Below are 25,875 nucleotides of genomic sequence, written 5' to 3' on the forward strand. Positions count from 1 at the left end.
ACTAACTGGTCTGTAGTTTCCTGGGTTGTTTTTATTTCCCTTTTTATAGATGGGAACTATATTTGCCCTTTTCCAGTCTTCTGGAATCTTTCCCGTCTCCCATGATTTTCCAAAGATAATAGCTAGAGGCTCAGATACCTCCTCTATTAGCTCCTTGAGTCTTCTAGGATGCATTTCATCAGGCCCTGGTGACTTGCAGGCATCTAACTTTTCTAAGTGATTTTTAACTTGTTCTTTTCTTATTTTATCTGCTAAACCTACCCCCTTCCCATTAGCATTCACTATGTTAGGCATTCCTTCAGACTTCTCGGTGAAGACCGAAACAAAGAAGTCATTAAGCATCTCTGCCATTTCCAAGTTTCCTGTTACTGTTTCTCCCTCTTCACTGAGTGGTGGGCCTACCCTGTCTTTGGTCTTCCTCTTGCTTCTAATGTATTGATAAAAAGTCTTCTTGTTTCCCTTTATTCCTGTAGCTAGTTTGAGCTCATTTTGTGCCTTTGCCTTTCTAATCTTGCCCCTGCATTCCTGTGTTGTTTGCCTATATTCATCCTTTGTAATCTGTCCTAGTTTCCATTTTTTATATGACTCCTTTTTATTTTTTAGATCATGCAAGATCTCATGGTGGTCTTTTGCCACATTTTCTATCTTTCCTAACCAGTGGAATAGCTTGCTTTTGGGCCCTTAATAGTATCCCTTTGAAAAACTGACAACTCTCCTCAGTTGCTTTCCCCCTTAGTCTTGATTTCCATGGGACCTTACCTATCAGCTCTCTGAGCTTACCAAAATCCGCCTTCCTGAAATCCATTGTCTCTATTTTGCTGTACTCCCTTCTACCCTTCCTTAGAATTGCAGACTCTATGATTTCATGATCACTTTCACCCAAGCTGCCTTCTACTTTCAAATTCGCAATGAGTTCCTCCCTATTTGTTAAAATCAAGTCTAGAACAGCTTCCTCCCTAGTAGCTTTTTCAACCTTCTGAAATAAAAAGTTGTCTGCAATGCAGTCCAAGAATTTGTTGGATAGTCTGTGCCCCGCTGTGTTATTTTCCCAACATATATTTGGATAGTTGAAGTCCCCCATCACCACCAAATCTTGGGCTTTGGATGATTTTGTTAGTTGTTTAAAAAAAGCCTCATCCATCTCTTCCACCTGGTTAGGTGGCCTGTAGTAGACTCCTAGCATGACATCACCCTTGTTTTTTACCCCTTTTAGCCTAACCCAGAGACTCTCAACACTTCCGTCTCCTATGTCCATCTCCACCTCAGTCCAAGTGTGTACATTTTTAATATATAAGGCAACACCTCCTCCCTTTTCCCCCTGTCTATCCTTCCTGAGCAAGCTGTACCCATCCACACCAACATTCCAATCATGTGTATTATCCCACCAAGTTTCAGTGATGCCAACAATGTCATAGTTGTATTTATTTATTAGCACTTCAAGTTCTTCCTGCTTATTACCCACACTTCTCGCATTTGTATATAGGCATCTAAGATACTGGTTTGATCTTGCCTCCCAGTTTTGCCCTGACCCTCCTTTCTCTCTGCCATTATAGCCCACGCTCCCTCTTGTTTCTGACCCATCTCCCAGGTCTCCATGTTCCCAACTTACCTGTGGGCTTTGCTCACCTGTCCCCTTCTAACCTAGTTTAAAGCCCTCCTCACTAGGTTAGCCAGTCTGTGTCCAAATAGTGTCTTTCCCCTCCTCGAAAGGTGAACGGCATCTCTGCCTAGCAGTCCTTCCTCGAATGGATCCCGTGGTTGAGGAAGCCAAAGCCCTCCTGGTGACACCATCTTCGCAGCCAGGCATTCACCTCCATGATGCATCTGTCTCTGCCCGGGCCCATACCTTTGGCAGGAAGAATCAAAGAGAATACTACCTGCGCTCCAAACTCCTTCACCCGTACTCCCAGAGCCCTGTAGTCACTCTTGATCTGCTCAGTGTCACACCTCGCAGTGTCATTTGTGCCCACATAGATGAATAGCATGGGTAGTAGTCAGAGGGCTGGATAATCCTCGACAATGCCTCTATAACATTTCAGATACAGGCCCCCAGCAGGCAGCATACCTCCCAAGATGAAATGTCAGGGCGCCAGATGGGCACCTCCGTCCCCCTCAGCAGACAATCTCTGACCACCACTACCCTACGTTTCCTATTCGCAGTGGTGGTAGCAGACCTCCCAGCCTTAGGGGTACGAGGCTTCTCCTCCTTTATTGTAGGGGGTGATTCCTTCTCTCCTGTATCAAGAAGAGCATAATAGTTACCTATTACCACAACGGGAGGGTTCGGAGCAGGGGTGGAGCACTGCCTGCTGCCAGAAGTAACCAGCTGCCAGTGACCCTGAGCCATCTCCTCCTCCACCAGTGGTGTATCAGCAGTCCTGTGTACTGGGACAGCTACCTCAGCTGTCTCCACATGGACACTGTCCAGGAATTGCTCATGGATTCGGATGCTCCTCAACCTAGCCACCTCCTCCTGTAGCTCTCCCACCTGCTGCCTGAGAGATTCCACCAGCAGGCACCTTTCACATTGGATGGTCCCCCCAGCCTGGATATCAGTAAGTGGAAATTGCAAGTTACAGTCTTTGCAAAACCACACCAGGATCTGGGTAGAAGCATCCATGCTCAGGCGCTCTGTCTGGCTACAGGCGCAGGTGGAGGTGGAGGAGGCAGAAGCACTGCTGGCACAGTTGTTGCGGGTCTTCCTAACCATCATAAGCCTCCCTCTGTCAAACTCCCTCTCAAACTCCCCTGTCTGCAGCCCCGTCTGCTGAAAGTGTTGTTTAAGCAAGAAGTTTTGAATGTAGTTTGGTTTATAGGTTTTAAGGGGAATAAAGGGAAACAGACAGAACCAGCAAGGGACCCCCACTCCTTTCCTAACTCCCTTGCGAAACTCCCTGTTAGCAACCCCTGGTCGCAAAACCTCCCTGGTCGCTTGTGTGCTGCTTTATAAAGCCCTGGCCTGTGTGAATGCCCTGCCCTCTGATTAAGGCTCAGCCAATTACCAGAGGCTTCTAGCTTTCAGACCTTCCTTTGAAGCTTACAGCTTTCAACTGCCAGCTACAGCACACAGTCCTTCAAACAAACAAACAAACAAACAGACTGACAAACACAAGCTCAGCACACAGCAAGTAACCCCCAAACACACAGTCACTTACCCCAAGGGTGCTGTATTGCTCCTCCTTCACCTGGAGAACTCCCTTGCGAAACTCCCTGTTAGCAGCCCCTGTTCGCAAAAGCTGAGGACATAATAAAGCCTCCAACCAAGCAAGGTGATTGTGCTAGTAAGCTCTCCCTTGCTGCCTCACTGCTGGACAGCTAAGTGAACTAAGACTACGAAACCTTGACGAATAGCTTGCGGAAGATAGCCAAAACTACCTGAAGATCAAACTTTTAATATTCCTTAGCCTCTCCTTCTTAACAAACTTACGGTGGAAATAGGAAAGTAATATTTTTCTAAATCTTAGCCAATCAGTAGCCTCACTAGTGAATAATCAAACGTATACCCAAAGAGTCTGTTCTGCTACTGGAAATTTTACCTGTACTGAAAATTATTTCTGTAACTAATGATTTATCCTGTACCCTATTGCAATATACCCCTGCTTTTGCCATTGATGCTGATGCTTCTCTGCCCTTTGTGAAGGTGTTTGGCCAACCGATGTGGTATAATACTTCACAGAGGAGAGATGTGTTAGGACATCGGTGGACTGTAATTAATGCTACATTAGGGACCATTAAATTTACACTGACCTTATCCAGTTTTCAAATTACCTCTACATATCCAAATTGCTCTAATGGAGCTGCCATTCGGCTAGCTCAGCAAAAGACCTGGATTTCCCCTAGAAAGAGAAGAGACTTGGCTGGACACCTATGGGATGGTGCAAATGGCATAGCTGCAATCTGGAATATCCATAAAGGCCAGCAACATGAAAAGAAATTAGGACAGTTGGAAAAAGCCACAGGTCTTATTACTGGAGCACAGCTGGTACTATTTCCACCCTCAGTGCAATGACCCAGAAACTTGTAAAAGCTATGGTGCTTAGTATCACTGGGGCTGGGAAGGCAGTGGGATCTGGACTGTTCGGAGAGCCAAGATTTTCTGAATGACCGGCTAAAGGACATTCAGAGGGACCTTAAGCATCAGGCCTGCCCCTCTGCCCTTACAGCCACCTCGGGAGTACCACCTGATCTGTGGCCATGGAGACATACTTGGAGATTTTCTGGGTGGGAGTGCAGTCGTTCACAGTGTTCCTTCCAAGCATACGGGCCAGTCAGAGGGATGCGGGCTCCCACATACCGAATCCTGCTGGGTCCGTGGGAAGGATGCATGTGGGATTGGGTAATTCATCAAGATATTTGAGAAATTAAACCACCTGGTATGCCTAACCGATTTATAGTCAGTGCTCCTGAAATAACGCCCAATATCTGGATAGGGATAGGAAATCAATGAACACTCTGGCCTTTAAAGCCCCCACAGCTTCAGTGTATACGGAAACTAAAGCCAGGAGAGGTTGTCTCAATTTATAACAGCATTTGTTGGGAGGGTGTAGAACAAGGAACTACCCTGACAGGACACCTGCTCTTTAAAGCTAATGACAGCTGTGTGTTTGTCGAGGCTACCATTTTGCAGAATGTACATTTAAATCTTACTACTTCTGCAGGAAACCATATCATATCTTGGCCTGTAGATAGAATTTTGCAATCGGCCCTTCAACCTCAAATACCCTTTAATTGGACTACCCTAGTACCTGACCAATTCCAAAATTTGCTTTCAGTCCTACCAGAGGGTCAGAAAACTTCTGACCTACAGGGACAAATTCACATGCTCCAAAATGTATATCAAGTTGAAAAGAATGCCTTTCATACAGCCTATAGAGTGTCCACTCTATGTACTAAGTATGATGCAGTATGCTTTATAACCAAGGCTATTCAGCAACCCAAACCACATTATTTTCTTATTTTGGGAATGTTATCGCTCTTGTTATTTTTTGGCATAGAATTGTGTTATTGCTGTTGTTGTAATGAATGCATTTATCATTATGCTAGACCTACTAGGCTCAATGTACGAGAGCAAGTGGCGCTAATGATTGTTAATGAACGTAATGACAACAGTTTGGGAAACCGGAGGCCAGAGGCAGTAATGAATGTGTACGAGGAAATGCAGGAAGAGAGAGAGGAAATTAGTGGACTAATGAACATAGAGGTGTAGGCTAACGTGATGCCGAAGAGGCATCAAAGGGGGGAATTGTGAGGGAAAATTTAGCAGGCCTTAAACTTTAGTCAAGGCCCTGAGTTTGGTCAAGCTTGCTTACAGCCCTTAAACTAAGATCCTGCTTGTTTCTGTGTACAAGGGGCAGAAGGAGTCAGAGTGGAAAAAATCCCCAAACAGAACAATTTTTTAATTGCCCAAGCTTAAGAAATATATAATCGCAATAGCACTGTTTGAAAAGTCAAACCGCAAACAAACCAGATTATGAATAACAAGAAGGGTGATTGTTCTTTTTGCTTTTGACCTGTATTAATTTCGCAATGTATTCCAAATAAGGTAATTAATACGGAAGTATGTGTAATTTTTCTGTGGTTTTAAGCTTTAAAAAGCTTGTGTGTTCCTGGACTCGGGGGAACAGCTCCTTTAGCTGCCACCCCCCCTGCGCGCTTGTAATCAATAAAGGGCCTTAGGCTGATCTGATTGAAAACACAACGCGTGGATCGATTTTTTTCACATCACAGCCCAGCAGGGTAATCCCCTGGCGGGCCGCAGGTTGCCCACCACTGCCTTACTGCTTGACTTATTGAAAGTGGGTTATTTCAGAAATATATTCTAAGTGCACCTGTGTTTAAGTGATGTTAAGGGTGCCTAGAGCATATGGACAGCTTCCTTTAGAATTTCTATATCTGAAGTTCTAGCTTGGTTCCATTACTATAGAGATATAGAAATTCCCCCAAGTGCAGAGAATCAGCACAAGGCCTATGCAACATTTAAACATTAAAAACAGAATTTAAGTGGTGTGCTGGACTTCTGCAGAGAAACTAATTTCACCCTCAAAGAGATTAAAGCAAATCAGTAAGATGTTGCCAAATCCCACATAAAGTAAACTGAATAGGGTGAAGGGTTTGTAGTTTACATCTATTCCTCTAAGCACTGTGTTTGTTTCTTGAAAGAAAGCAGTTGCTATGGTTTTAAAATGGAAGATACCCAAATTATCTGTAATTTGTATCTCAGAGAAACAAAAGCAGACTCATTTATATTTACATATATGAAAGATCTTTGTTTAATGTTCATAAACTTGAAATTAAACTCCCTCTCAAACTTGGCTTTAGGATTCAAGGAACTCTAATATGCTAAATGTTAGATCGAATTTGCTGCAATTGTTGTTATCATAAGAACATAAGAATGGTCCTACTGGGTAGACCAATGGCCCATCTAGCCCAGTATTCTGTCTTCTGACAGATGCTTCAGAGGAATGAACAGAACAAGACAATCACTGAGTAATCCATCCCCTGTCATCTAGTCCCAGGTTCCAGGAGTCACAGGCTTAGCAACACCCAGAGCATGGGTTGCGTCCCAGACTATCTTGGCTAATAGTCATTGATGGACCTATCCTCCATGAACATATCTAATTCTTTTTTTAACTCAATTATAATTTTGGCCTTCACAACATCCCCTAGCAACAAGTTCCACAGGTTGACTGTGTATTGTGTTGAAAAAATAGTTTCTGTCTTATCTATCCCTTTCCTAATTGTCCCTAACATTCTGTTAGTTTTTTTCTGACTGCCACTGCACATTGAGCAGATGTTTTCAGAGAACTATCCACAGTGACTCCAAGATCTCTTTCTTAAGTGATAACAGCTAACTTAGACCTCATCATTCTGTATATATAGTTGGGATTATGTTTTCAAATGTGCATTACTTTGCATTTCTCATTATTAAATTATATCTGCCATTTTGTTGTCCAGTCACCCAGTTTTGTAAGATCCCTTTGTAACTCTTTACTGTCTGCTTTGGACTTAGCTATCTTGAGTAATTTGGTATTGTCTGCAAACTTTACCACCTCATTATTTACCCCTTTTTTTTAAATCATTTATGAATATGTTGAATGGGACAGATCCCAGCACAGATCCTTGGGGGACCCCCACCCCCGCCATTTACCTCTCTCCACTGTGGAAAACTGACCATTGTGTCTTGTCTTTTAACCAGTTACTGACCTTCTCTCTTGTCCCATGACTGCATATTTTGATTAAGAGCCTTTCCTGAGGGACCTTGTCAAAGGCTTTCTGAAAGTCCAAGTACACTAGATCCACCAGATCACCCTTCTCCAAATATTTCTTGACACCCTCAAAGAATTCTCCTTGATTGGTGAAATCTGATTTCCCTTACAAGAGCCATGTTGACTCTTCCCCAGCAAATGGTATTCATCTATACGTCTGATAATTCTGTTCTTTATTATCATTTCAACTACTTTGCTTTGTATTTAAGTTAGACTTAACAGCCTGCAAATGCCAGGATCACCTCTGGAGTCTTTTATATAACTCAGGGTTACATTAGCTATCCTCCTGTCATTTGCCACAGAGGCTGATTTAAGGAATAGGTTACATACTAGAGCAAGTAGTTCTGCAATCTCATATTTTAGTTTCTTCGGAACTCTTGGGTGAAAACCGTCTAGTCCTGGTAACTTATTACTATTGAATTCGTAGATTTCTCCCCAAACCTCCTCTATTGACACCTTAATAAGGACAGCTCCTGTCCTATAGGACAGTTGTTTAAAAGGTGCTTGAGTTGTGTGTAAAATATATGTATGCAACACACAGGGAAATGTCGATGCAATTACTTGTTCATATGGAGTGCATATTTTGTGTGCTATATTTGAACTTTGTCCAGTGTACAATCTTCAGCAAAGGTGTGAAACTCCTCAAAGTAGGAAAATTGCAATAGCACACAGTACTCTACCAAATCCTGCATCCTGCTTCAGTCTTACTGTAATTCCAACCAAGCTTTTTTGCTTGGCTGGGTGTTGCTGAACAAGCCAATTATTATCATAGGGATTTTCAACATGGCAAAAATAAAACATATTAAAAATACATGAATGCATTTTGCAGTTGGATAAGTTTTCTTCATTTTACAGTCAGGTTGCCTTAGACCAGGAATATGTTGCTATCGCTATACCGCAAGTATTTTTCTGTCAACTCCTTCAGTGGCACCTGATGGAGTAAGAGATTACTTTTATTTGAAAAACTGCTAGGACAGTGTAATGAAGTAAAATGGCCTAATCCCAGCACAGAGGGGGTTAATTCACCCTAGTGGATGCAGTTGCTGATGCCCCTTCTGCCTCACAGGCAGTGTGGGGACAGGGCAGGAAGTATAAGGGCCAAGCCTGTAGGTCAGTTGGGGAAAGACCTGGGAAGCAGCTAGACATCTCTTCTAGGGAGCTGAATCACCTGCAGAGCCTATGACTGGCTGCAGAGGGTGATGATGCCCTGATGCCGGCTTGGAGAGCAGGAAAACCATGGCCCCCAGAGCCTGAGGAATCCAGACAGGAAGTGCAGAGGGTACTGCTCAGCGTGGAGATAGGGAACCAGGCCCCAGTGGCCATGGAACAACCAAACCAGATGCCAGTGGGAAGCAGCCTAGGGAGATGATACATTGGGCCAGTTATGTTGCTGGAATGCAAGGCAGTGACCTCCCATTTCCCCAACAATCCAGTGATGCGATCACCCGTCGCTTCAACGGCCATGGGCAGGGACCCAAAAGAGCAGGGATGGCCTGGGTTCCCTTATACTCAGCCCTGCAGTCGGGGCTGGATGAATTGTAACCCTTAGGCCAGGAGGCCTGAGGTATTGATGGCTTGTTTCCTCAGCCAACACCCAGAATGCCTGAGCCCTTTTTATCCATCTAGCCCTCAGACTTCTTATTGATCCAGCCCCATCCAGGAGGCCGGAGCTACCATGTGCCCTGAGGCTTGGCTGCAAACCATGCTGACTGATTTTCCCCATTTGGTGCAAGCGCCAATTCCCTGCCGTCGCTAAAGGGAGCACCCCAAAGGAGACCTGAGGAACCTTACAGGGAGGAAGAAGGAAGGAAAAGCCTGAACACGCTTTGGAAGAACATTCAGATAAGAGAGTGGAAAAACAAAAGGCTATCTCCTGCCATTAATTCTTAACCAGATTGACTCTATTGTGAACTCTGCTTAAAGGCTGATGGCACAATATGGTCCAAAGTTTCCGTACCTTATAAATTATAACAACCACAAATAGGACTCTTATTCCAGTGCTCATGTCACTGCCGCAAACAAAGCTGAACAATGACCCATCTGGAAATGTCACTGCATTTGTAGGAGGAAAGGGAAAGGGGGGAAATAGAAGACAGAAAGCAGATCAAGAAGAAGACACAGTAAGAGGAGAGAAAAAAAATCCATGAAAGAGAGCAAACTTATGCAAATAAGGTAGTGATATCCAGTGTTCAGACAAAGTGTCCACAGTTGTTAGAATTCAATCAGCTTATAAAGCCTGAATTTATATAAATTAAGCTTGTATCAGTTTGGCACACATGAAACATTTTTAAAAGTTGCCATCATCTGGCAATCAAAGACCCTCTGACTATTGTCTTTAACAGTGTTTTCCTTTAAAGTATTTACTTTTAATAAATGTCATGCACAGGAAGGTGGCAAGCCGACAGCCCTTTAGATTGAATCCCCTTTTTTATCCACAGAACTAGTACAGAACTAGCAGGAACAGTGCAGATTCTCCTGTAATGCCCCACCAATATGACCTGGAAGAACCAATGTCTAGCTGATCCATTTCCCTGCTCATTCACAAATATGATGGCTAGTTTTTCCCACTTTGCTGGTTGCAGGGTTGGTTTCCGTTTGGACACCTGCCCACTAGGATCTGAGCTGAACCCACCACCTCCCTTCCCCAGGCATTTGGGAGGAGCAGGGAAGGGGGTTGGAGCAGTATTATTCTCACTATTACTCTGCCTGCTTCTGGGTATATATCCATTAGGGTGGGACAGGTTGTCCATTATACACGCTTTATACCTTGCTGTGAAAGGTAGTTTCTGTAAGGCCATTCAGAACTTGGGAGGGGTGCTGACTGGTGGTATTTATAAACCAAAATGTACTAGTTACATTAATAAACTCATTTCACATACAGTGAAATCCACCCCGTGCAGAAGGTCAGCACAAGCATAAGTGGAATTTAAGCATGTGTAACCCTTGTGATGGCCAATTGCATAGGGTTGACTATCACCTTTTAAAAATAAAAACATATAGTTTTTAAGACACTAAGTTTTCTTTTAAAATATGTTTACACTGAGGCTATAATTTTAAAAATTATACATTTAACTACAGTTTTCTGTCTGTTTTGTCATTTGGCTGTTGATGACCAGGTAAACTGTATCAGTGCTCCTATACATTCTAGCTCGTCACCCCTCCATAACTCTAGCAAGCATAGAGAGGAAGTCTAGGAAAGCAATCTTGTATTAAAAAGCAATTTTAAGACACATTCCTACAATGGGCTTTGAATAGGCACCAGGGCGTGCCTCCCTAGAGTTCATTTCAGGATTAGAATTTAACATTTTTTACTACTAGCTGAAAGCCCGTGCTGTGAATCAGATGTGTCACTTGGGCCAAGCAGTCCACCACTTGTACAGCCTCCTACACAAAACTTATGAAATTGTGTCATACAAATTAGCTGTAGAATAAGGGTAGTGATTGGCTGAGTTATCTCTGAAATCACAATCGTCAACGACTCCTGGCATGGCATAGATACATGTATTAGCTGTAGCTGTGCATCACACTGGTATAATTAATAAAGACAAAATGGCTGAGAATTTAAAAATTGAATGGTAACATACTGTAAACCCCAGTGATGATTGAACTGAGTGATATTCTGAAATAATAATAAAAAAGAATTCTCAACCATGCTTGTAGCTGTTTCCATTGCTTCTCGCTGACTCAAGAGGCTTCAGAGTGAAACACAAAGTGACAATCCTGGAATCTTATTATATAGCTCAATATAATGTATTATTGCTCTTATCATTCATGTTATTAATCATCAAATAAATATGTAAGGCCCTGGTCTGTGCCAGTGAAATCTATCAGAGTTTTCCCTTTGACTTAAATGAGCACTAGCATGGACCATTTGGCATTGTCTACACCAGCGGCGGCTCCAGGCACCAGCGCTCCAAGCACGTGCCTCGGGTGGCAAGCCATGGGGGGCGCCCTGCCGGTCCCTGCGAGAGCGGTAGTCAGGCAGCCTTCGGCGGCATGCCTGCGGGAGTTCTGCTGGTCCCGCGGATTGGGCAGCAATTCGGCGGCGGGTACGCCTCAGCCACGGGACCGGCGGACCTCCCGCAGGTGTGCCGCCGAAAGCCGCGGGACCGGGGACCTCCCGCAGGCACGCTGCTGAAAGCCACCTGCCTGCCGTGCTTGGGACGGCAAAAGAGCTAGAGCTGCCCCTGGTCTACACACACACACACACACACACACACACACACACACACACAATTACACCAATTTAACTAAACCCGTTAAGAAACTGATTTGCCAAAAACCACAACTCAGACTGTGTGTAGACCAACCCTATATTCAAAGTTGCAAAAGATGTAACTTTAAATTTGCTTAAAAAACAATTTAGTGTAACCAGTGAAATATAGCATTTTTATTTGATTTAAACCAAGATTATATACTTGATTCTTTACTGAATTAAGATAAATCTATATAAATCAAGTAGTTTGTTGGGAAATGTGTTTTCTTCCCCTTACTGAATATTTCTAGGAAAATAAATCTTTTAGACTTTATGAAAATTTCCCATGGAAAATTTTGACTTTTAACTGAAAAATTTTCAGCCAAAACCCCCAAAATGGGGAAAAATCAAAAATTTTAGGGGAAAACTGATAAGATAAAAAATTTTCATTTTGTCAAAAACCCAATTTTTCATAAAAAATGTTTTGATGGAAAAATCTTGACCGATCCTTAAAACAGATTTTGATGGCCCACATTGTTTTGTAACAGTTTAACTTTGTGGAGGAGGGGAAGGGGAAGAGGAGAGAATCATACCTCTAATTAAACTTGTGCAATTTTGCATACAGTTGAGACTGAATCAAATATTTCCCCTTACTGCAACCACAAGCTGAATTCTATAGTGGTAGCTAAGGTGTCAGCACTTGAATTACATTTTCTGAAGTAGTCATAAGGCTTTCTCAGCTAAAGCTCCCATATTTGAAGGTTGCTTCATTTGATTGTCCATCAGAGCAAGTGTTTGGTGACATTCAGATCATGCCACAGTATCTTTGGTTATCAAGATTTTGAATTCACTTTTTTTTTTTTAATTCTGGTTTGTTGGATGTCTTATATCAGGCAAATTTTTAGGAAAGGCTATTTTACGGGCTTTGAGTATTGCATGTTTTTAATAATTATTGTACATTTTCTACATACTTGTATCATAGGCACTAAGTCAGAAAATAAACTAATTATTGCATTGCAGAAGTAACTGCTGAATGATTAATACATTTTTTCCTCCAGAGCAATGCCATTGTAAGAATGCTGATTACAAGCCATTTAATTAGCTTTAAATTGAAATGAAACATAACTTTGCATCTATTAAATATTCATGCTCACCACTTATTTGTGTTTGTTTACCTAATTACTTTACAAGGTGCCTATTAATGCAGCATGGGGGCACCTCACATTCTATTTAAAAATCAACCTTATTACTGAGGCTACTCTTTGTGCATGGGGGCGGGGGGACATGTGTAATCTGCTCTACCCACTAGAATGCAACAATCTGGTTCCCCAGTGCTGTAGCACTATGCTGTGGGCCAGTGAAGGACTGGGGTGGGAAAGGCCAGGACAACATCTCTCATCCCATTTTTAACATCTGGCAACCTCAGAGTATGGTCTCTGTAACTGTGAGAGGCTCTTGTGCAGCTGTGTAAGAAGGGGAAGAGTTCTTGCATGCCCTGCTGACCTTGTGTGTCTGTATAAGGAAGAGCATCTCAAAATTTGGCCCTAAAACTGGGTGACTGCAATACAGGATCATTTTTAAAATCCCTACAAAACAGCCTTCTATTGAAGATACCCCTGTATATTAGCATTTTTAGTGCTGTTTTGAAGGAGCTGGTTGCCAATTAACTCAAATTGATTAATCCAATTGTAAATGCTATTCAAGACACTCCATGGGCACTTGTGTCTTGGAATAAACTTGTGAAGCCTCTTAATCAACACTTGCTACTGTATTAGTTAAGTTGGTGTTCACTGCCAGTCAACTTACTCATGTTAACACAAAGCCACAAGCTCTATTTTAGATAAACCCCCAGTGGCCTTGATTCTTCACTGCCTGGCTCTTTGCGTAGTCATTTACCCAAAAGAAGAGTGAGTTCAAAGGATGCAAAACACTACCATTCTGATGTATTAGTACTTTATTTTCAAGGGTTTTGGGGTTTTTTTGTGTGTGTGTATATAAATATATATATAAATAATAGAAGCAAAATTTGAAACAAGTTGTTTTGTAGTGAAAAATCAAAATGTGTTTCATAAATATCAAAATGAAAGATTTCCACTTTTTCAGATTTTTTTCATTTTTGGGGGGCGAAATAATTTGGTGAATTCAACACAAATTCAACAAGCAATTTAATTAATGCAGTTGACTTAATTTTGTAGTACAGACTTGCACTAAGAGTGTCCATCAGACCTTAATTACTGGATTATCAGATGGACTGCTGGGAGCCTGGGAAAGCAGGAAGGTCAGATGTCAGGTTTCAGTCTACATTTCATCAAAATCAATGTGTTCCGTGGAACATTTCAGTTTCAATGAACCAGCATTTTTTGGAGGAAAACCTTCTATCAGAAAATTTCTGAACAACTTTACCAAAAACTTGATATGAATCAACAAATCCAGCAAACAATCTGAATATACCAAGGGATCAACAGATCTATTTGACAAGAAGCTGCCGTTTTGACACGGTTACATTTCAAACTAGAACAGCAGGAGGAACAGCTGTCACCCAGATAATGTATTAGTATCTGAAAAAAAGCCTGCACATTCATGTGACTTAATAAAACTGCATATTTATAATGACAATTACTAAAAACAAAGCTAATATTTTAAAGTGATCCATGCATCCCCTGTCGTGAATGTGAATGATCACTACTGGGTTATTTATTATTTACAGTCATTTCTCACCTCTCCACTATAGTTTCAGCATTAACTCCATGCTGTGGCACGAATATAAATAGTATTGAAAGGCCTAGTGAGTAAATAAGGTTCTCTCATAACAGACATTCCTCAATAACTTTGAAAACCTTTGGGGCAGCTTATTTCTTCATAGCCCAACAATTAAGTTTTTATAAAACAAAGCAAATTGTAAAGAAATTTACAACTACTTCAAGCTGCATATATAAATACCCTTTGGACACAAGTATAAACTTTAATGCCTATTACCAACACTCCATATACCCAAGGGTTCTGTGCTTGTAAGAAATTTGATTTGCCACTTACTGATTACACACTAAGGATTCCTTCCACTTGATTTCTAGAGAACATCTGTGTAAACAGATCCAACAGAGAACTGTACAATTTTGACTGAAAAGTATGAATAGAAGAACAAGCAAGTTATTAATAATGTTATATAGAATCTACCCTATGGCACAAAGATACCATGCACATCACATATTCTAGTATCTGTAACCAGCAATTAATATACAAAGTGGGTTACTCTACAGTTTCCAATTCTGCACACTGCCAACATGTTTGTTACTGGCAATTAACGAGAAGAAGTGACATGAAAAAGTGTCAAGCAGAAATAGAGATTCTGATGAAGTTCAAGCTGTTTTTAAAGGACTGTGACTCTCCATTCAAAAAACCTGTTTGTTTTTTTCCTCCAGTTTTTCATGTTGTTATATTTCAGCACCTTCTTGTGATGCAACCATGTACCATCACTTTAGGGTCATTAACCAACATTTCACGCAGTGTTCATATACTCATCTCATACTATAAACTCAAATTCAAGTCTAGGAAGGGTTCCATTTGAATAACTGGTCATGGAACTTCCAAGTTCCAGGAACTGAACTTGAGAAAGCAAGCAGCATGCTACTGGGATACTTATATATAAAACAACTAGGCCGCAATTCTGCTCCCATTCAAATCTTAAATGAATTTGACAGGAACAAGATCAGATCTATTAAGCTCCAACTTGGCCTATAGTTTGCAAAGCCTATGAATAGTTTACCCCTAGAAGTTTGCTCATTGTTACCTTTCAACATGTTGTGGACCAAATGTTAAGGTCCTTACTTTAGGCCTGTTTCACCAGCCCTTACTCTCAATGAACTTGCAAGAATAAATGCTCTTTAATGTGAGTATATGGTTCAGAATTGAGCCTCAATTTTTACTCAGTCCTTAAACACACAGAACTCCCATTGATGCTAGAGGAAGTTTGGCCAGTGTAAGGTCTGAACACAGAGCCCGTAAAGGGTGTGGAGCAGCACTGCCTCACTGGGAGTACAGGGAGTTGTTCTGCAAGCTTGATTCTATACCCCACTGGGTGGGCGTGTCACAAGTTTCCCTCTGTGCCAATCCCACAGAGGATACAAGTTGTTACAGCCCCCAGCTATGGATCAATGGCTCTTTAGTTGAAGCTCTAGTAGATCATATTTTTATCTCTGGAAGTCCTTGTTTCAATCCATGGTGTGCCAACCAGGAGGGGAGCCAACGCACTTCTATACTCACCCTTTTGGGTGGCTCCATCAGTTAGTATCTGCGTAGTTGGAGTGAAGAATCATACACCCCTCCTCCTCTCTGGCCACTCCAGCCTTCTGTGCATCATCAGTCCCCAGGGAAGTATACATCGTGTAGGTAGGTGGGGGAAATCAGAAGCCTCCCAAGATGTGCATAAGTGCAAGGGCCAGGCAAAATCACACCCTCAGGAAGAACTTCAGAATTTATCTCAATGTATTACATTTTTTTTTAAAGTTAGTTTCAATAACATATTGAGATATTGTATGTAATGTAGTTGTAGCCATGTCAGTCCCAGGATATTGGGACTCATAGAAACCATCCTCAAACCAGACACCACATAAAAATGCCATCTTCCTTTCAGACATAACTGACTTTCTCCACAAACTCACAACATGTGGTGTACCTCATGCAATGCAGTAAATGCCCCAAGAACAACTATGTGGGTCAAACCAGACAATCACTATGTTCGCAAATGAACTCAGACAGGAAAATGGTAAAAAGACAAAAACACCACATCACCCTGTGGTTGAACACTTTTCACAAAGCGATCACTCTATATCTGACCTATCAGTTCTTATCCTCAAAGGAAACCTGCACAACACTTTCAAAAGATGAGCCTGGGAGCTTACATTCATTACTCTGCTAGACACTAAAAATCATGGACTGAACAGAGATACTGGATTTATGGCTTATTACAGCAATCTGTAACCCACCAACACTCTCTCTTTGTCCTATGACTGCAGAGGTGCTAATGGGCTAGTCTACTATTAATGGTTCCTTACAATATGCCCTAACTACTTATGCTAAACAATCTGTTCTTCCTTGCATTTTGCTGTGACACTGGGAGTACCTTTCCCAGACCTGAAAAAGAACTCTGTATGGCTCGAAAGCTCAGAAGCTGATCCAATTAAAGATATTACTTCACCTACTTTGTCTTTCTAATACTGAGATGTTGTAACATACAAGGGTATTACTCTAAATACAGGAAACACAAATACAAATTTTGAATAGACTGTTTTTTTCAAACTACTACAGGACTTGTAATCACATTGAAAAATAAACATCTGGGTGACTGGGCTACAAAATGGCAGATGACATTCAATGTTGATAAATGCGAAGTAATGCACATTGGAAAACATAATCCCAACTGTACATATAAAATGATGGGGTTTAAATTAGCTGTTACCACTCAAGAAGGAGATCTTGGAGTCATTGTGGATAATTCTCTGAAAACATCCACTCAATGTGCAGCAGCAGTCAAAAAAGCAAACAGAATGTTGGGAATCATTAAGAAAGGGATAGATAATAAGACAGAAAATATCATATTGCCTCTATATAAATCCATGGTATGGCCACATCTTGAATACTACATGCAGATGTGGTCACCCCATTGCAAAAAAGATATATTGGAATCGGGAAAGGTTCAGAAAAGGGCAACAAAAATGATTTAGGGGTATGCAATGGTTGCCATATGAGGAGAGATTAATAAGACTGGGACTTTTCAGCTCGGAAAAGAGATGACTAAGGGGGGATATGATAGAGGTTTATAAAATCATGACTGGTGTGGAGAAAGTAAATAAAGAAATGTTATTTACTCCTTCTCATAACACAAGAACTAGGGATCCAAATGAAATTAAGAGGCAGCCAGTTTAAAACAAACAAAATGAAGTTTTTTCACACAATGCACAGTCAGCCTGTGGAACTCCTTGCCAGAGGATGTTGTAAAGGCCAAGACTATAACAGAGTTCAAAGAAGAACTAGATACATTCATGAAGGATACGTCCATCAATGGCTATTAGCCAGGATGGACAGGGATGGTGTCGCTAGCCTCTGTTTGCCAGAAGCTGGGAATGGGCTTTGGGATGATTCACTTGATGATTACCTATTCTGTTCACCTGGCACTGGCCACTGTCAGAAGACAGAATACTGGGATAGATGGACCTTTCCTATGACCCAGTATGGCCATTCTTATGTTCTTATCTTTATTGTACCTGTAATTTCTCTCATCCCAGTAGAAGAGCCAGAGATCTGCTGCACAGATTTCACAGCATGCTGAAATGGTGGGAATATACTCCATTTTATTAAACTACAGAACAGCATTAGTTACATTTTAGGAGATTTTAAAGACTTGAAAACCTTTACAGTTTCCCACTAATCATGCCTTTTAAGCATCTTCATTGTAACAAAAGAAGACTTATTCAAAAAGAGCTTCTTGATCTTTTACAACAATAGGACTAATATCTGTAGTGTAAAATTTGCCAGTTTACTGACTACATTTATCATCATTTTAATGTTTAAACACAGAAGCAAAAATTAGGTGGGAGCTGGCTGGATCATCCTCTATTCTTTGCAAAAGTAATCTCTGATTAATGTAATCAGGGGAGTGAAGAAAGCACTAAATTAGCATGCCTGCTTCTCTTGCATGGGCTTTTGAAGACACACTGGGATAATCATGTGCATCACTGGTAATGGGGTAATATTTAATCATCTTTTTACAGGTGCAAATTAAAGACTGGGCAAGATCAGACTATAGAAAATTTTTTTCTGTTTTCCTTGTTGCATAAATCATTGTTTCACATACTTGTATAAGTCTTATTTTCCTACATCCATTAGGCAGCTATTTGTTTTGGCTGGTTGGTTATTCTATTTTGGGGTTAAACACTATTGGATAGTGAATTATTCCAGTTTGCACAAGGGGGAAAACAAAAGAAAAGTTTAAAAATGGAAGACTATTCCTCAAAGAAACTTCTCTGAAGGCTTAGCTCTATGAATGTTGCTTAGGGGAAGACGGAGACACAGGAGATCACAAACTATGTTGGTATAGATAGAGGCACAGGGAAACTAACTGGATGCCTATAGGTAGAAAAGTTATAATAAAGCGTGTGGGTAGCCTGCTTTGAGAATTCAAAAACCTTTTAATTTTTTTAAGGGTTTGTCAGTTAAGCAGTTTTCTCCATAACCTTTCTACTCCACTGAAAAAATAAATATAAAAAACAACCAAAATGAGGCGTATTAATATTTGGGGGGTTAGATAGTCCATTTTTGTTTAAGCAGATTGCTGTTGTTCTTTATGCCTACAGGCTATGGAGACAGGGGAGCCACCAAGGCCATGGCTTGATCACTTTTTGGCTGAGCCAAACTCAAGTGTCCTTGCAACCCTGTACACCAGTTCACGATGCCTCTCCTTCAAATTTGGCTTGACTGCTACTCACTCAGGTTTGTCTCGGCTGCCCCTCCATCATGATGGAGAGGCAGCCGGGCCAAATTTGAGAAGTGGCATTGTGAGCCACCTGCCACCCACTTACATTTGGAGTGGGTGGGTGCAGAGGCTCATGGGCTGGTAGGGTCAGACTGCTGGCAGTGGTGCCTGAGAGAGGAAGCAGAAAATTAGATTGGGGTGGATGGGAAATCTGTGTCCATCTAGACAAGTATCAAGTCTTCTGACAGTATGCCACCATCATATTATTTTGCATATATATTGCAGTGAAGGATAATGCATAATTATCTGGGGAGGGATAGCTCTGTGGTTTGAGCACTAGCTTGTTAAACCCAGGGTTGTGCGTTCAATCCTTGAGGGGGCCACTTAGAGATCTGGGGCAAAGTCAGTATTTGGTCATGCTAGTGAAGGCAGGGGACTGGACTCAATGACCTTTCAGGGTCCCTTCCAGTTCTAGGAGATAGGTATATCTCCTTTATTTATTTATTCAGATCCCAACTATTATTACCATGCCAAAACACAAGAGAAATATCAGAAAGGAGGATTTATTTCAGTGCTTCATCCAATTACCCCAATTTATGTAAACTAAGACAGTAGATAACAAGGCAAGTAGATAAATATTACTTCCTAGTCTGCAAACACTCACTGTTTGTGTTATGCATGTTATTCTGAGACAGTTAAACAGATCCTGACCTGAGATGTACCAACAAGTTCTACATTCCAGTTTAAAACAAAAAAAGTCATTCTGTCCCTTAAATTGTGGCTTAATTTTCAGAATAATTAAGGGTCCCAGTACTTATATTTTCCTCACCTCTATGCAGCATGAAAAAGAAACTAAGCCACAGAAATTCTACAGATTTACACTGTTGCCAACCCCTGGAGTTCAAAAGTCATTTGACCATGAAAAATCATGCCATTTTAAAAAATGGTCCTCATTATTTTTAAGCCAATCACTTTTCCTGGTCCATATTCTGATTTTTGAACTCTTAGAGGGAATCTGCCTTTGGTGTGGGTGCACTTCAGGGAATCAGTCTGAAATGGACACACACACCCTGGGGACCTACTTCCTGTCACATTTGACTGGTGGGACAAGACCTTTACCTGGCACCTTCCTCTGGGCATTCTCCCTCCACGGTTACCACTTTCAGCAGCTCGAGTGATCACTGCCCCCGTGACTTGTTCTCTTCCCACACATATTGCCTCTTGGCCAGCTCCCTCCACACCAGTGCACACAGCCCTTGACCATTTCCCTTCTTTGGGCCTTGCTCTTTTCTCCAAGGGGTTCAGTCCCTCTGGCACACTCTCCCCCTCCCTGTGACACATACAAGGTGTTCAGCAGCAGTGGAACTAGGAGGGAGAGTGCAGATGGCCTGGACAGGAGTTGCACAGCCTACTGGATCCCTTCTCTCCTCCCTTTCCCAGTGTAGCAACAAACAGGGGAAAGGGTATGAGCTGCTCACCCTGCCTCTTTAAATTGCAGTTTCCTCACACAGCACAGGCACTCTTATGGAGTAGGAGGCAACAAGCAGCCTCTACTGGCTGCAGCAATACCTGCTATTCAATGACTGCAGCTCATGCGCCCTATAACGGCAGCTAGCAGCTTTAGTTGCTTTAGTTGCAGCTCTGACAGAAATCTTAAGCTGCCAGAAATTTCTTGTTAGAAGCAATAAATAAATAAATATTTCAAAATCGTTGGCCTTACAAAAACATTGCAAAACGTGGCAAGGGTGCAACATAGCAGTCTCCTAATGAAAAGTGTGCTTGAGTTACCAATTGGACTTTATAATAAACACAAAAGTAAAATTATAGTTTATATATTAGTTCTACAAATGCACTGCATATGCACATACAATTCTAGAAGACCACACTTCTTCAAACTATGGAAGCTAATATACTGCACATGCACATTCTGCTGTTTTAAATGCTTATAACATCATTATTTGCAAACACCAATACCCCAAATGGTCCAGTTAGATCCAAACATGAAATTAAAAAAAAAAAACAATTTGGCATTTGAAGTGAGTGTATGCAGGAGACCGCTTGTATCACTGGAGCACTGTGTGCATGTGTCCTGGAACCTTCTTCCCCTAAAGTAGTAGCACAGATGGTTACTATCCTGAAGCTATTCTGAATACATTCTCCTGTATCTCAGTTTTCCCTCTGGTCCACACAGTCTCCCTCTGCTAATAGTCTAGTTTATTCCTCAGTTGTGCTTCTGTCTCATTGAGAAATGTGTTTCCATTTGGTGGTTGATTGTTCAGTCCTCCAGCAAATGTAAGTGTTCACCCCTTCTGAGGTAATTGCATTCAAATGAAAAAAGAGAACACTGCTCTTTGCCCTCTCTGAGCTAAACAATCTTTGATGGAGTGTCTGTTCTGCTCTTACCCCTTGATTCAGGAGAGTGAAGGGCTGCTTTCCCCAGCCTCTTTAGAAGCCCAAGCCTGGTGCTCCAAAATAAGAGCAGGTGCACACACCAGGCCTCACCGCCTACACTACTCCTACCACCTCAGGCTGTTTCCTTCTCCAGTTCTGATCACAAATCTAAGTCTTGACCCCTCAGCACAGAGCTCACAATCACTCTGTCTTTCAGTCTACTACACCACTTACTACCTCTTCCTTCCTCTCCTATTTCTTCAGGAGATAGGAGAGGAAGGAAGACCTCCTTTAGATAGGAAGACCTATCTCTTCAGGCCTCCTTCACCCTTTACAGGCCCCTTCCATCTCGTGGGCTTACTACGCCTTCCTGGCTCCTTCCAGCCCCCTTAGCAGGAAGAATCATCATCAGTTTTTCCTCTGCTCTAATCTCCACAAATTTCACCCAGTTCTGTGGGAATACTGCTCCTTAGGTTCCCTGGCACACCTTCCCAGCATGTTCTAGCACCATCTATAATTCCTAGAGTTTCTCAGGAAATTAGGCCTCCCAGAATTCCCTTGTTCTGTGAAGAATGAGGGCCAGGGCGATGGTAAGCCCATAGCCCCCTTTAAAGGAAGTTACCTTTCCAAAATTGGGAATGCATTTGTGCCTCAGTTTCTCCTCTGGCCTACAGTCTCCTCCCACTGATAGAATATAACACTATTCCAGAGCATCACTTCAGAAAAACTTTCAAAGTTTTGTTATAAAGAGAGTTTTAAAATGTCTATGAAGTAGGGATTAAAATCCCCCGTCTTTCTATCAATGGTCTCACACAACCTTACCTTGAATCTCTCCACCTAACCCTGCCTATAGGCAGAGTGAGGGGGCAGGAGTAATAGTGAGATAGAGGAGTGTTGTAGTCTTTCCCTTACACCCCATTCATAAACAAAAGCAGAATGGGGGAGGGGAGAATGAGGATTGAATTGCACAAAATATACCTGCCTCCTGAGCGGATCGGGTTGGGGGTAGAGGGGTGATCCTAGTTAGAAATGGTGGCACCATGACGCTTACACTTGAAAATAGATAAAATCGTCTGAGTTATTCATGTCCAAAGGTAGTGTCTGAAAAATGACCTGGCTTGTGGCAAGTGCTCTCTCTCCCCTGTTAGGATATTTCAGTAGCTGACAAATGCCTTTTATCAAACTTTTTAAAGATTTCACCTCTGGGTTGAACACACACGAGAAATTATATCGAAAGGTAATGGTTTGGAAAGTTATAAGCACCAGAAATTAGGGACTTAAAATGGAAAGAACCTCCTAACCATAACTATTATGCTTGTACCCATGTCACCTAAAGCTGTGAGCTCATCACATCTCAGAAACTAAGTAGCATTAGTCCAGCTCAGTACTTGGATAAGAGCCCTCCAGGGAACACTCAAGCAGAAATTCGATAGCAGTCTTCCTCCTGAACTACTAATGAACTAATGCCTAAGCAAGGTGGTTTGGGGCACTAGCAGAAGAGACATAAAACTATTGTCCTGGTCCCTTGTGATTAAAGATATCTTGACAGTTCAGGAGTGAAACTTGATATCTTTGCTAAAACTCAACTTATATAATTATTTTCAACTTGCATACATACCCCCCTGAAGTCTCATTTGGATATGAAAGTCTTCAATTTCTGCCCTAGAAGATTTGCAGTGTTCTGTTTAACAATAGTTATTGAATTTCGCCTCAGTGGGAGCTGCATGACTCAATGAGCAGCAGCATTGTCTAGTGACTATGGGACTGAGAGCCAGCAATATCCAAGTTCTAATCACAGATCTCCTGCTGACTTGCTATGTGTCCTTGTGAAAGTCACATAGGCCAGATTTTTTCAAACTGGGGTGCCTGAAGATAGGCACCTAAATAAGTAGCTTGATGTTCAAATGAGCTGAGGAACTGGCAGCTCTTATTCATTTGATCATTCAGCATGTCTGAAATAAGTGACCTGATTTTCAAACATGTGGAGTAGTGAAATTAAGAAGAAACACAAGTACTAAACGTTTTTAAAAACTAAGTTCTTTACTTAGATACCAATATGTGAATTTAGGTGCCAAACATCAGCTCCCATAATTTGAAAAGTTTGGCCCTAATTTCTTAGCTTTCAGTTTCTCCATCAATATAAAGGGATAATAATACTTACCTACCTCACATGACTGTTGTGAAGATTAATCAGCTAGTGTTTGCATAGTCTTTTGATGATGATGAAGTGCTGAGATTATACATACACACACACCACATTTGTTAGTTAGGTAGGTTTGTAAAATGCCTTGGGATCTATTTACATAAGAGGCTTTATAAATGAAAATTCATCATCATTATGAGTGCAGTACAATCTGTTCACTGTGAGCCTTATTTTCAGCACCCTCAACTTCAGTTGAAGACAATGGGAGCTGCTACTGATCAACACCTCCGAAAAATCAGGCCTTAGAGCTTTTATCCAACTATCGCAAATTAGGTATAAGAAATTGTGAGCCATTACACTGATGGAAGTTCCAGACAGTGCCTCTCTTGTACAGTCTTTGCCCTATCTTTATATTGCTTATTGTTTATTCCAAGCCTGTGATTTCCCTTGGTTATACAGTGCCTGTGTCTCTTTACTATATCTCTTGGGTGATGTTTGCTCACTAGAACATCTTACAAAAGAAATGCAATGGCCCTTGCCCTATACTTTGTTCAGTAGATGCACAAATGTATTCTGCTAACTAACACTGATTCGTCCTCGAACGATCTATGGATGACTGCACTCCTTAAATAAATATCTATGGACAGTTTTTTCTACTGCTTTACATTCGGCCCTTCAAATGGCTTTACTGAAGCCTAGGATTCCATTATTAAACAATGTCATAGACAGTCCCACATGTATTACCTTATAGACAAATAGAACCACTTCAGGAACTCTTCACCTCAACAGGGAGCTGATTTCATCTTTGAATAATTGCACTACATTAACGGAGCCCTGCTATGATATTTTTAGTTGCTACATGTGAACAGAATTTCTTTTCCTTTCAGGGTTTTATTTTAAGGGAGGAGTGGGTGTGGGTGGGAGAGGATTGGCTTTATTTAGTATACAAATATTGGGCCAGATGTTTAGCTGCTATAAATCAACATTGCCTAGCTGAAGTCAATAAATCTACATGAAGTCACACCAACTGAAGTTCTGATGCATTATTTCCTTCTTTGTTTATTACAGAAGATTTATGTAGGACATTTTGAATGATGATTGAAATTTACTCCACCTGCATAAAGCCTGTACAGTCAGGTTCTATGCAGGTCAAGTGCAGGAGCAGAGGAAGGAGGAGTGAAATCCACACACTCCAACGTGCATTTAGAGTATATAGACTCCTCCCCATGCCACCCCATAGCTTCCAACCCATGGACCGAAGTAATTGTATGGGGTATTGAGACCAAGAGATCCACATAAAGGTGCTTTTGATGGATTGGCATATGGATTTAATAAGGTCATATGTTTTCCTACCAATTCTATTTTGCAGCAATTTAAAGGTCAGTTCTGGGGTGCTGGCGTTGTTAAAGTCTGTGTTGCAGGCAACTGATTTTTTTCCCCACACATTTGTTAACGTCCATCTGTAGAGTAAAGATCTACTAATTCACATTTGTCTACTAATTCATTCATGTCTCAGGGAACAAAGGAATTTGTCTCTCATTTATTACTTTGTCATAATTATACATACATAATATTTGATATATTTAATAATAAAATAATAAATACTGTGTTGTTCTTTTGTTGAGTGAGGTACAGAATAGTTTGCTGATGTTGCTGCTAACTGATATCTCTGTAGGTATTTGGGTGGAGGGCACCTCCAATTTTACATATTAGACTAGAGTAATTAGTCCACTGATCATACAATTATTATTTATATTAATGTATTTCAGGGAATCAGTAGAAAGGTCACATTGCTGGAGACACTTTATATATGTCTTGCCCAGAACATATACATATTGTTTTATATATGTATATATTATACCCTTTCCAGTGGTGGGATAGCAGCTCCAAAAACCCAGGCAGAAGCCTGACACTATGGCAATTAATATATTAAGACAATCAAGGATGTCCTATTACCACCCTAAGAACTGGACTGAGCACATATATGCAGATAATGAGAGGTTGCTGAATGACTGTGTTGTATAAAAAGGAAACCAGTGGGCAACATCTATGCATTTGGTAGATGTATGAACTAATGTACATTATTGTATATAGGATGGGAGACTATATAAAAGTTCCCTGAATGATGCCTGGCACTCAGGAAATTAACTGAATGAGAAACACAAAGGTAGATGATCACAAACTTGGCAAGTGGTGCTGAGCATGTACATCTGATTAATTTCCATTGTGAATGTCAGGATCCTCATTCACTATGCATTGTGCATGTCAATGATTTTCATCGACCCTTTATCTGACCTACACAGTATACCATGCATGAGCAGAAGATGCTACACATGCTCATATAAGTTTTCAGAAAAAGTTTGCTATTATATTGCATCACTGAAGAATACTGTGATAATTTCAAACACTGTAT

The sequence above is a fragment of the Terrapene carolina genome, unplaced genomic scaffold, assembly GCF_002925995.2.
Source record: "Terrapene carolina triunguis isolate 2854851 unplaced genomic scaffold, T_m_triunguis-2.0 Scaffold48, whole genome shotgun sequence".
Taxonomy (NCBI): Eukaryota; Metazoa; Chordata; order Testudines; family Emydidae; genus Terrapene; species Terrapene triunguis.